Source organism: Medicago sativa, chromosome 4, assembly GCF_051527215.1.
Source record: "Medicago sativa cultivar Bolivia chromosome 4, Bolivia_mono, whole genome shotgun sequence".
Taxonomy (NCBI): Eukaryota; Viridiplantae; Streptophyta; class Magnoliopsida; order Fabales; family Fabaceae; genus Medicago; species Medicago sativa.
In genome coordinates this window covers 61,042,455-61,054,403 of record NC_140752.1, presented here as the reverse complement: position 1 = coordinate 61,054,403, position 11,949 = coordinate 61,042,455, and positions in this window count along the sequence as shown.

Sequence of the window (11,949 nt, the reverse complement as noted above, 5' to 3'; positions counted from 1 at the left end):
CGCTTTAAAAATTAAAAATAATTCGGATAAAAACACAAAGAATATGTTAGTTATGGGATTTACTGGTCAATTAAAAGGTTGGTGGGATAACATAGTTTCCCCAGAAGATAAAACTATAATAGATACGGCCTTAAAATCAGAGAATGGTGTTGACGAAGAGAATTGTGTTACTACTCTCCTCTATTCAATTACAAAATTCTTTGTGGGAGAACCTCTTAAACTTCAACAAAGAGCTTCTGATCAATTAATGAATCTTTATTGTCCAACTATGTCTGATTATCGTTGGTATAGAGATATGTTTCTTTCAAAATTATGTCTTAGGTCAGACGGAGGTATGTCATACTGGAAAGAAAGATTTATAGGTGGATTACCTAGATTATTTGCAGATAAAGTAAAAGAAAACCTTAAGAGAGCCTATAATGGGACTATCCCCTATGATAATTTAACTTTAGGAGAAATTTCTAATTACGTTATAGAAACCGGTATGCAGGTTTGCACCGACTTTAAAATACAAAGAAAAATTAAGAGTGAATTAGGAAGTAATAGACGCGAAATGGGATCATTTTGCGAACAATATGGGGCCCCTCCTTTAAGAGCCCCTAGCAGTAAGAAAACTAAAGAAAACTCTAATTCTAAAAGAAGGAGTTCTCATAAACACAAACATTACAAAACTATTAAAGAGAAGGATAATCAAGATTATTATAAAAGTAACAAGAAAAGTTCGGGAAAAAATTACAAAAAACCTCATAAATCATCTAAAAATACTAAAGAGGTTCAATGTTATAAATGTGGAAAATTTGGGCATTATTCTAATAAATGTAGAGTTAAAGAAATTAAGCAAATTAGTAGCTTAGATATTTCAGAAGAATTAAAAGAAAGTCTGGTTAATACTTTACAAAAATTAATGTTAGAATCTGATAAAGAAGAATCGGTAGGAGAATATTCCTCAGAAAAGGATTCTAATAACTCCCTATCTGATTTCGAAGATCTTAATCAATTAGAATCCTGGGAAGATAACATTCAAGATCGACCAGAAGAAGAATGTTCTGGTTTAAATTTTTGTAATTGTAATAATTGTATTAAAACGATTAATGTACTTACTAATAGTCAAGCTGATAAATTAATTACTATTCTAGATAAAATGGAAGATTCTGAAAATAAAACCGCTTTTATGAAACAAATTAAAGATATTATAGAAGACAATAATATTCATAAAAATGATGTGCACAAAATAGAATTTAAGGAAATTATGAAAATGTTTGAAGCCCCTAAGGAGGTTACTATTAAAGATTTGAATGAAGAAATAAAAGTCCTAAAAAACGAAATTAAGCAATTAAAGGAAGCAGATAACTATTTTAAGCAAAGAAGTGATGATTTAGAATTAAAATTCTTAGAATTACAAGGACATTATATATTATCTCAACAACAGAAAGGAGAAACCTCCAATTCATTTAAAAATAAAAATGAAGAAGGATACATAGCCAATATCGCTAGAATTATATCCCATAAATGGCACGTTAAAATAGAATTAATAGTCCATGATCATACATATGTATTAGATGCATTAATAGATTCTGGTGCGGATTTAAATTGTATTCAAGAAGGATTAATTCCTACCCAATATTACGAAAAAACTAAGGAAGTTCTTGCGGGGGCTAATGGGGCTAGATTGCAGGTGGCATATAAATTGTCTAATGCAAAAATTTGTAAAGACCAAATATGTTATAAAACTTCATTTTTATTAGTTAAAGATATGAAAGAGAATATAATTTTAGGAACACCCTTTTTAACTTTATTATATCCGTTTATGGTTAATGACAAAGAAATAATTACTGAAGCTTTAGGAAGAACCGTAAAATTTGAATTTATACATCAACCTAAAATAAAAGATATCAATTCAGTAAAAAGAAATAATATTTCTGCATTAAATCAAATAGATTTAAAAAGAAAACAAATTAATTTTATAAATAAAGAAATTCATTATAAACGGATAGATGAACAATTAGAATCTAAAAAGATTCAAGATATAATTAAAAATATACAAGAAAAATTTATTAAACATCTGTGTTCAGATCAACCTAACGCTTTCTGGAAAAGAAAAGTACATACGGTATCTCTACCCTATGAACCTAATTTTAAAGAAATTAATATACCTACTAAAGCTAGACCTATACATATGAGTGAACAACAATTAAATTATTGTAAAAAAGAAATACAAGAATATTTAGATAAAGGACTAATCAGGCATAGTAAATCCCCATGGAGTTGCTCAGCCTTCTATGTAGTTAATGCCGCTGAATTAGAAAGAGGAAGTCCTCGCCTTGTTATTAATTATAGACCCTTAAACTCCGCCTTGCAATGGATTAGATATCCAATTCCTAATAAAAGAGATTTAATCAACAGATTACAAAATAAAAGTGTCTTTTCAAAATTTGACCTTAAGTCTGGATATTATCAAATTCAATTAAAAGAAGAAGATAAATATAAAACTGGATTTGTAGTGCCTTTTGGGCATTTTGAATGGAATGTTATGCCTTTAGGGTTAAAAAATGCACCCTCAGAATTTCAGAATAAAATGAATGATATATTTAATAAATATTCTGATTTTGTTATAGTCTACTTGGATGATATATTAGTCTTTTCAGACTCTATTAATCAACATATAGATCACATGAATAAATTCTTTGAAATTATAAAATCTAATGGTTTGGCTTTATCTGAGAAGAAATTAAAAATTTTCCAATCAAAAATTAGATTTTTAGGATTTGATATAAGCCAAGGGATGTATTCACCTATTAGTAGATCATTAGAATTTGTCACAAAATTCCCCGATAAGATCGTCGACAAAACTCAATTACAAAGATTTTTGGGATGTCTTAATTATGTGTCTGATTTCATACCCAATCTTAGAATTATTTGCGGCCCCTTATTTAAAAGACTTAAGAAAAATCCTCCAGCTTGGGATGATACCATGACCACTAGTATTATTAATCTTAAGAAAATTGTTAAAAGATTACCTTGTCTAGGGATTCCCTGTCCTAATGCTAGTCTAATAGTAGAAACCGATGCTTCAGATTTAGGATTTGGGGGTATATTAAAGCAAGTCTTACCCAGTTCAGAAAAGGAACAAGTTGTTAGATTTTATTCCGGAACTTGGACTGGACCTCAATTGAATTATAGTACTATTAAAAAAGAAATCTTAGCTATTGTTTTATGTATTATGAAATTTCAAGATGATCTATTTTCAAAACCGTTTGTATTAAAAACTGATTGTAAATCAGCAAAAAGTGTTTTGCAAAAGGATGTTAAAAATTTAGTTTCTAAACATATTTTTGCCAGATGGCAAGCATTACTTGCATGTTTTGATTTTGAAATTATGCATATTGAAGGTACTAAAAACGCTTTACCAGATTTCTAGGTACAAAATTAATGATATAAATACTAAAACTTATAAACATGATTTCATTTATGATAAACTTAAAACTTACAATAATAGAAAGTTTTACAAACTTTAAAACTTGGAACTTAAAAAACTTAAACTTACAAGAGATTCAGAGCTCAGGGATCTAAGAATGCTTGCAGAGGATTATGCTTGCAAACTTCGAATGCCTTTGCAACTGAAAGACTTTCCTAATATATAGGCTAGAGTGAAGTCCGGACTTCAAAATTATACACCGGATTTGAAAATATAATACATGGCCGACACTGGTAAAACAAATAACGTGGCCGACAAAGTTATTTGGCTAAATAGTAAAACATAATGGTCGACATGACCTGTAATCAATACAAAACGACAACTAACTTTTAATAAAGCAAAAGTAATATTCGCAACAATAATTATGACCAGCTTTAATCAATAATTCCATAGCAATCGTCTTCATTTTCTTGTAATTGTTCTTCTGTGGCTGATTCACTGTCACTTCCAGACACAGTAGACATCGCTTCATGTAATTTTTCTAAGAATTTATTAGGATCAGAAGTAGATGATAGTGAAGCAATTAATTTTGATTTAGTAGCTAGAAATGCAGATTCTTCTGGGACAGATACTCCTCTACATTTGTTGGGGTTAGCTTTAAACCATTCATCTAATACCTTGGTGTTTAAAAGGGCTGGATTGAACTTAACCCACCATTTAATTCTAATTTTCTTTACTAACTCTTGTCCAGTACATTCGGGCCAAATTTGCTGGGTGGCAAAGGACCACGCGGTAATCCAGGTAATATGGTTTTGTTAAGACCATAAACCTCAAACCATTGTACGAACCAATTGGGGAAGGATAATGAGATATTCTTGTTAAACCAAATAAACCAGGTATGTTCAAATGGTAGCAAGTGTAAGAAGGAACTCCAAGCATCCATATAATCAAAGTAATTGTAATGTTGTGGAGAAAAAACCCTAGAAAAGGATTTTTTAGTGTAAGGAGCCATTCCCCAATCTGATGGAGATAAGACTTTATTAATTTTGAATTTAGAAAATTTTATAGATGAATTCTCTTTTTGATGAGTCAGAATAATAGAGTCTGAATCAACTAAAATGAATTCATAATATTCTCTAGTTTTTGATAAATCTTTTGGTAGAAACCAAAAGCCTGGTGGAAAAATTTTTGAAGTAATTTGTAATAATGATGACCCTTCAGGGCAGTAATGAGATTCCAAAGGAATAATTGGCAGAGCAATATCTTTTGTAATAAAATTAGTCCTCTCCAAAGGAGGAGGAGAATAATAAGCTAATGGTGACCCAGATGACTTTTGTGAAGTCGTAATTCTCTGATTAAACTGTGATGGTGCGACCAGCACAGTTTGGGCTCCAGTTCCGGAGGAGGAACTAGGAGAAGAAATTTTTGATATGTAGGTAGGAGATGATCCTACTACAATCTGTTTATCTGCGGAGGGTAATGGAGGGCCATAAGAATCTTTTCTGGAGGTTTTATCTTTTGAACTCATGTTTTTCCCTGCAAGAATTCTCTTGTTAAAAAATCTGGTAAAGCGTTTTTAGTACCTTCAATATGCATAATTTCAAAATCAAAACATGCAAGTAATGCTTGCCATCTGGCAAAAATATGTTTAGAAACTAAATTTTTAACATCCTTTTGCAAAACACTTTTTGCTGATTTACAATCAGTTTTTAATACAAACGGTTTTGAAAATAGATCATCTTGAAATTTCATAATACATAAAACAATAGCTAAGATTTCTTTTTTAATAGTACTATAATTCAATTGAGGTCCAGTCCAAGTTCCGGAATAAAATCTAACAACTTGTTCCTTTTCTGAACTGGGTAAGACTTGCTTTAATATACCCCCAAATCCTAAATCTGAAGCATCGGTTTCTACTATTAGACTAGCATTAGGACAGGGAATCCCTAGACAAGGTAATCTTTTAACAATTTTCTTAAGATTAATAATACTAGTGGTCATGGTATCATCCCAAGCTGGAGGATTTTTCTTAAGTCTTTTAAATAAGGGGCCGCAAATAATTCTAAGATTGGGTATGAAATCAGACACATAATTAAGACATCCCAAAAATCTTTGTAATTGAGTTTTGTCGACGATCTTATCGGGGAATTTTGTGACAAATTCTAATGATCTACTAATAGGTGAATACATCTAAATATTCTTGTATTTCTTTTTTACAATAATTTAATTGTTGTTCACTCATATGTATAGGTCTAGCTTTAGTAGGTATATTAATTTCTTTAAAATTAGGTTCATAGGGTAGAGATACCGTATGTACTTTTCTTTTCCAGAAAGCGTTAGGTTGATCTGAACACAGATGTTTAATAAATTTTTCTTGTATATTTTTAATTATATCTTGAATCTTTTTAGATTCTAATTGTTCATCTATCCGTTTATAATGAATTTCTTTATTTATAAAATTAATTTGTTTTCTTTTTAAATCTATTTGATTTAATGCAGAAATATTATTTCTTTTTACTGAATTGATATCTTTTATTTTAGGTTGATGTATAAATTCAAATTTTACGGTTCTTCCTAAAGCTTCAGTAATTATTTCTTTGTCATTAACCATAAACGGATATAATAAAGTTAAAAAGGGTGTTCCTAAAATTATATTCTCTTTCATATCTTTAACTAATAAAAATGAAGTTTTATAACATATTTGGTCTTTACAAATTTTTGCATTAGACAATTTATATGCCACCTGCAATCTAGCCCCATTAGCCCCCGCAAGAACTTCCTTAGTTTTTTCGTAATATTGGGTAGGAATTAATCCTTCTTGAATACAATTTAAATCCGCACCAGAATCTATTAATGCATCTAATACATATGTATGATCATGGACTATTAATTCTATTTTAACGTGCCATTTATGGGATATAATTCTAGCGATATTGGCTATGTATCCTTCTTCATTTTTATTTTTAAATGAATTGGAGGTTTCTCCTTTCTGTTGTTGAGATAATATATAATGTCCTTGTAATTCTAAGAATTTTAATTCTAAATCATCACTTCTTTGCTTAAAATAGTTATCTGCTTCCTTTAATTGCTTAATTTCGTTTTTTAGGACTTTTATTTCTTCATTCAAATCTTTAATAGTAACCTCCTTAGGGGCTTCAAACATTTTCATAATTTCCTTAAATTCTATTTTGTGCACATCATTTTTATGAATATTATTGTCTTCTATAATATCTTTAATTTGTTTCATAAAAGCGGTTTTATTTTCAGAATCTTCCATTTTATCTAGAATAGTAATTAATTTATCAGCTTGACTATTAGTAAGTACATTAATCGTTTTAATACAATTATTACAATTACAAAAATCTAAACCAGAACATTCTTCTTCTGGTCGATCTTGAATGTTATCTTCCCAGGATTCTAATTGATTAAGATCTTCGAAATCAGATAGGGAGTTATTAGAATCCTTTTCTGAGGAATATTCTCCTACCGATTCTTCTTTATCAGATTCTAACATTAATTTTTGTAAAGTATTAACCAGACTTTCTTTTAATTCTTCTGAAATATCTAAGCTACTAATTTGCTTAATTTCTTTAACTCTACATTTATTAGAATAATGCCCAAATTTTCCACATTTATAACATTGAACCTCTTTAGTATTTTTAGATGATTTATGAGGTTTTTTGTAATTTTTTCCCGAACTTTTCTTGTTACTTTTATAATAATCTTGATTATCCTTCTCTTTAATAGTTTTGTAATGTTTGTGTTTATGAGAACTCCTTCTTTTAGAATTAGAGTTTTCTTTAGTTTTCTTACTGCTAGGGGCTCTTAAAGGAGGGGCCCCATATTGTTCGCAAAATGATCCCATTTCGCGTCTATTACTTCCTAATTCACTCTTAATTTTTCTTTGTATTTTAAAGTCGGTGCAAACCTGCATACCGGTTTCTATAACGTAATTAGAAATTTCTCCTAAAGTTAAATTATCATAAGGGATAGTCCCATTATAGGCTCTCTTAAGGTTTTCTTTTACTTTATCTGCAAATAATCTAGGTAATCCACCTATAAATCTTTCTTTCCAGTATGACATACCTCCGTCTGACCTAAGACATAATTTTGAAAGAAACATATCTCTATACCAACGATAATCAGACATAGTTGGACAATAAAGATTCATTAATTGATCAGAAGCTCTTTGTTGAAGTTTAAGAGGTTCTCCCACAAAGAATTTTGTAATTGAATAGAGGAGAGTAGTAACACAATTCCCTTCGTCAACACCATTCTCTGATTTTAAGGCCGTATCTATTATAGTTTTATCTTCTGGGGAAACTATGTTATCCCACCAACCTTTTAATTGACCAGTAAATCCCATAACTAACATATTCTTTGTGTTTTTATCCGAATTATTTTTAATTTTTAAAGCGGTTGCTGCCATGGTCATTTGTTGAATAACATCTAAAACATGTTGTTCAGACGCACCATCGATATTCCACTCGGTTATAGCTTGTCCGGAATACGAATTTTCGACAAAATTAAACCTTTCTTCAAATTGCACATCTGCAAATGAAGGGCGAGGATAAAAGTTTCTAGTCCTTGGCTGAGGACCAGGTCCTAATCTATTAATACTACTTTCTCCTTGAGAAAGAGTATTTAATGACGAAGAGGCTAAACTCATTTTATTTAATTTTAAAATTAATTCATCTATTTTTTCTTCAGGTCCTAATTTCATTTTAGTAGCAGCATTTTTAGAGGGAACTTCATACTTATATATTGGTCTACTCGGATCAAGTTTAGTAATCTCTTCTTCTTTAGGTACAGTGAGTGTTCCTTCCAATCTACTTAATTGTCCTGCTATTGTATTTAATGTTTGATTTGTATAATTTAATTGGGTGTGTAGGTGGTAAAAATCTTTTCTCGTGGTACTCGCTAGAGGTTGATCAGGATTTTTGATCGTTTTAAAAGGTGCAGCTTCTATTTCCATATTTTCTACTTTTAACATAATAGGTTCCAGCGGTGGATGTGTAGAAATGATAGTTTCTTTATTTGTAGTTTTCCACTGAGTAGTCATTCTAGTATTAGTATCTAGAAACATTTTATCAGTATAAGGATTAGGTATTTTATATTCTAGGCAGTATAATTCAAACCATGTGAAAAAGTTAATATTAATCTCGTGATAGTTCAAGAAATCGTAAAATTCCTTTAAATAATGATTTGTTAATTCTTTGCTAAAAGTAGAAAAATACCACTCACGTTTTATTTTATTATGCACTCCCATAAAGTTAGTTTTAATCCAATTTTTGTCTATTTCAAAAGGTTCTTCTTTTGTTAATGTATTACAAACTTGAGATCTAGTGGGAGAAGGCGATCTAGATGGCGATCTAGGCCTTTCTTCTCTATATAAGGGAACTGGAACTGTGGGGACAAAATTAACCCCAGCTAAACCTACCCTTATAGTGGAGTCCACAGATCGTCTAGACGCTGAAGGCTGCGTACTAGATGATGAACTAATACTGCTGGACCCATAATACCTATGAGACTGACTTCTATTCATTCTAATTATGACAGATCCTTCTCTATCTTGGATCGTATGACTAATAGATCTAGATTCTGGGTTGTCATTTTTAATTATATTTTGTAAAACCCATTCTTCTGGTAGTTTTTCTATTATTTCAGAAGCAGTTAATATCTTAGGAGTTATTACCATAGTTTTATTAAGATTTGCTTCTATAATACAGGTTTCGTTTCTTGAGGTTGCTTTTAATGATTTAAAGTCATAATTAACCTTAGAGACTTTATAAGTGATTCTACTTATTACATCTAAATTAGCAACTCCTGGTACGAAAGTATCTCCCTGAGTCACCACACAAATAGCTAATGAATTAGGGGTAAAAGGATTAGCTAGACTCATACTAAAATTGGGATGACAATTAAAGTATGCTGGTCCACTATTTAAATTTGATTCTAATGTAGCTATGGTTGATTCATGAAAATCTTTAATTCTAGTATCACGTAAGACTAAGAGTAAAGGGGTATTTAATCCTAGCCTGTGTAGAGGTTTAACAGCAATTTGGATTAATCCTAGATGAATATATTTATATCCATCTTTCTGATGTTTATCAATTAATTCTTTCCTCAAAGGTTTAATAACTTCATATTTATTTACAACCGAAGTTGCAGTTTCAACAGTGTGAATTATCTTTTGAGCCTTAAACTCAAAAGTACTAAGTTTATAAATCTCTTTTAGCTTTATTTCTGGTAAAGACCAATTAGCTAATTTATCTTCTATTTCTTGAATTTCTAATTCATGATTTTGATATTCATCTTGGTTTAATTCGTCTATATTAGGATTACTAGATGTTGAAGGACATAATGTTCTATTACTAGTACTTCTACGACTACTAGACCCTAACTGACTTAAAGCCCTTATTATCTGAGACATAATTCAAAATCTTTTAAACAAACTAGAGTTCTTACTTTAAATTCTTATTATCTCTCTCTCTCTCCCCCCTTATAGTTTGTGCCTATTTAGTTCTTCAGTGTGCTAAACCAACGGTTTCACAGCCTACCCTTAGTGTGTGGTCCAGGTAGTAAGTCCTAAGGGTAGGCTGTGAAACCGTTGGTTTAGCACACTGAAGAACTAAATAGGCACAAACTATAAGGGGGGAGAGAGAGAGAGATAATAAGAATTTAAAGTAAGAACTCTAGTTTGTTTAAAAGATTTTGAATTATGTCTCAGATAATAAGGGCTTTAAGTCAGTTAGGGTCTAGTAGTCGTAGAAGTACTAGTAATAGAACATTATGTCCTTCAACATCTAGTAATCCTAATATAGACGAATTAAACCAAGATGAATATCAAAATCATGAATTAGAAATTCAAGAAATAGAAGATAAATTAGCTAATTGGTCTTTACCAGAAATAAAGCTAAAAGAGATTTATAAACTTAGTACTTTTGAGTTTAAGGCTCAAAAGATAATTCACACTGTTGAAACTGCAACTTCGGTTGTAAATAAATATGAAGTTATTAAACCTTTGAGGAAAGAATTAATTGATAAACATCAGAAAGATGGATATAAATATATTCATCTAGGATTAATCCAAATTGCTGTTAAACCTCTACACAGGCTAGGATTAAATACCCCTTTACTCTTAGTCTTACGTGATACTAGAATTAAAGATTTTCATGAATCAACCATAGCTACATTAGAATCAAATTTAAATAGTGGACCAGCATACTTTAATTGTCATCCCAATTTTAGTATGAGTCTAGCTAATCCTTTTACCCCTAATTCATTAGCTATTTGTGTGGTGACTCAGGGAGATACTTTCGTACCAGGAGTTGCTAATTTAGATGTAATAAGTAGAATCACTTATAAAGTCTCTAAGGTTAATTATGACTTTAAATCATTAAAAGCAACCTCAAGAAACGAAACCTGTATTATAGAAGCAAATCTTAATAAAACTATGGTAATAACTCCTAAGATATTAACTGCTTCTGAAATAATAGAAAAACTACCAGAAGAATGGGTTTTACAAAATATAATTAAAAATGACAACCCAGAATCTAGATCTATTAGTCATACGATCCAAGATAGAGAAGGATCTGTCATAATTAGAATGAATAGAAGTCAGTCTCATAGGTATTATGGGTCCAGCAGTATTAGTTCATCATCTAGTACGCAGCCTTCAGCGTCTAGACGATCTGTGGACTCCACTATAAGGGTAGGTTTAGCTGGGGTTAATTTTGTCCCCACAGTTCCAGTTCCCTTATATAGAGAAGAAAGGCCTAGATCGCCATCTAGATCGCCTTCTCCCACTAGATCTCAAGTTTGTAATACATTAACAAAAGAAGAACCTTTTGAAATAGACAAAAATTGGATTAAAACTAACTTTATGGGAGTGCATAATAAAATAAAACGTGAGTGGTATTTTTCTACTTTTAGCAAAGAATTAACAAATCATTATTTAAAGGAATTTTACGATTTCTTGAACTATCACGAGATTAATATTAACTTTTTCACATGGTTTGAATTATACTGCCTAGAATATAAAATACCTAATCCTTATACTGATAAAATGTTTCTAGATACTAATACTAGAATGACTACTCAGTGGAAAACTACAAATAAAGAAACTATCATTTCTACACATCCACCGCTGGAACCTATTATGTTAAAAGTAGAAAATATGGAAATAGAAGCTGCACCTTTTAAAACGATCAAAAATCCTGATCAACCTCTAGCGAGTACCACGAGAAAAGATTTTTACCACCTACACACCCAATTAAATTATACAAATCAAACATTAAATACAATAGCAGGACAATTAAGTAGATTGGAAGGAACACTCACTGTACCTAAAGAAGAAGAGATTACTAAACTTGATCCGAGTAGACCAATATATAAGTATGAAGTTCCCTCTAAAAATGCTGCTACTAAAATGAAATTAGGACCTGAAGAAAAAATAGATGAATTAATTTTAAAATTAAATAAAATGAGTTTAGCCTCTTCGTCATTAAATACTCTTTCTCAAGGAGAAAGTA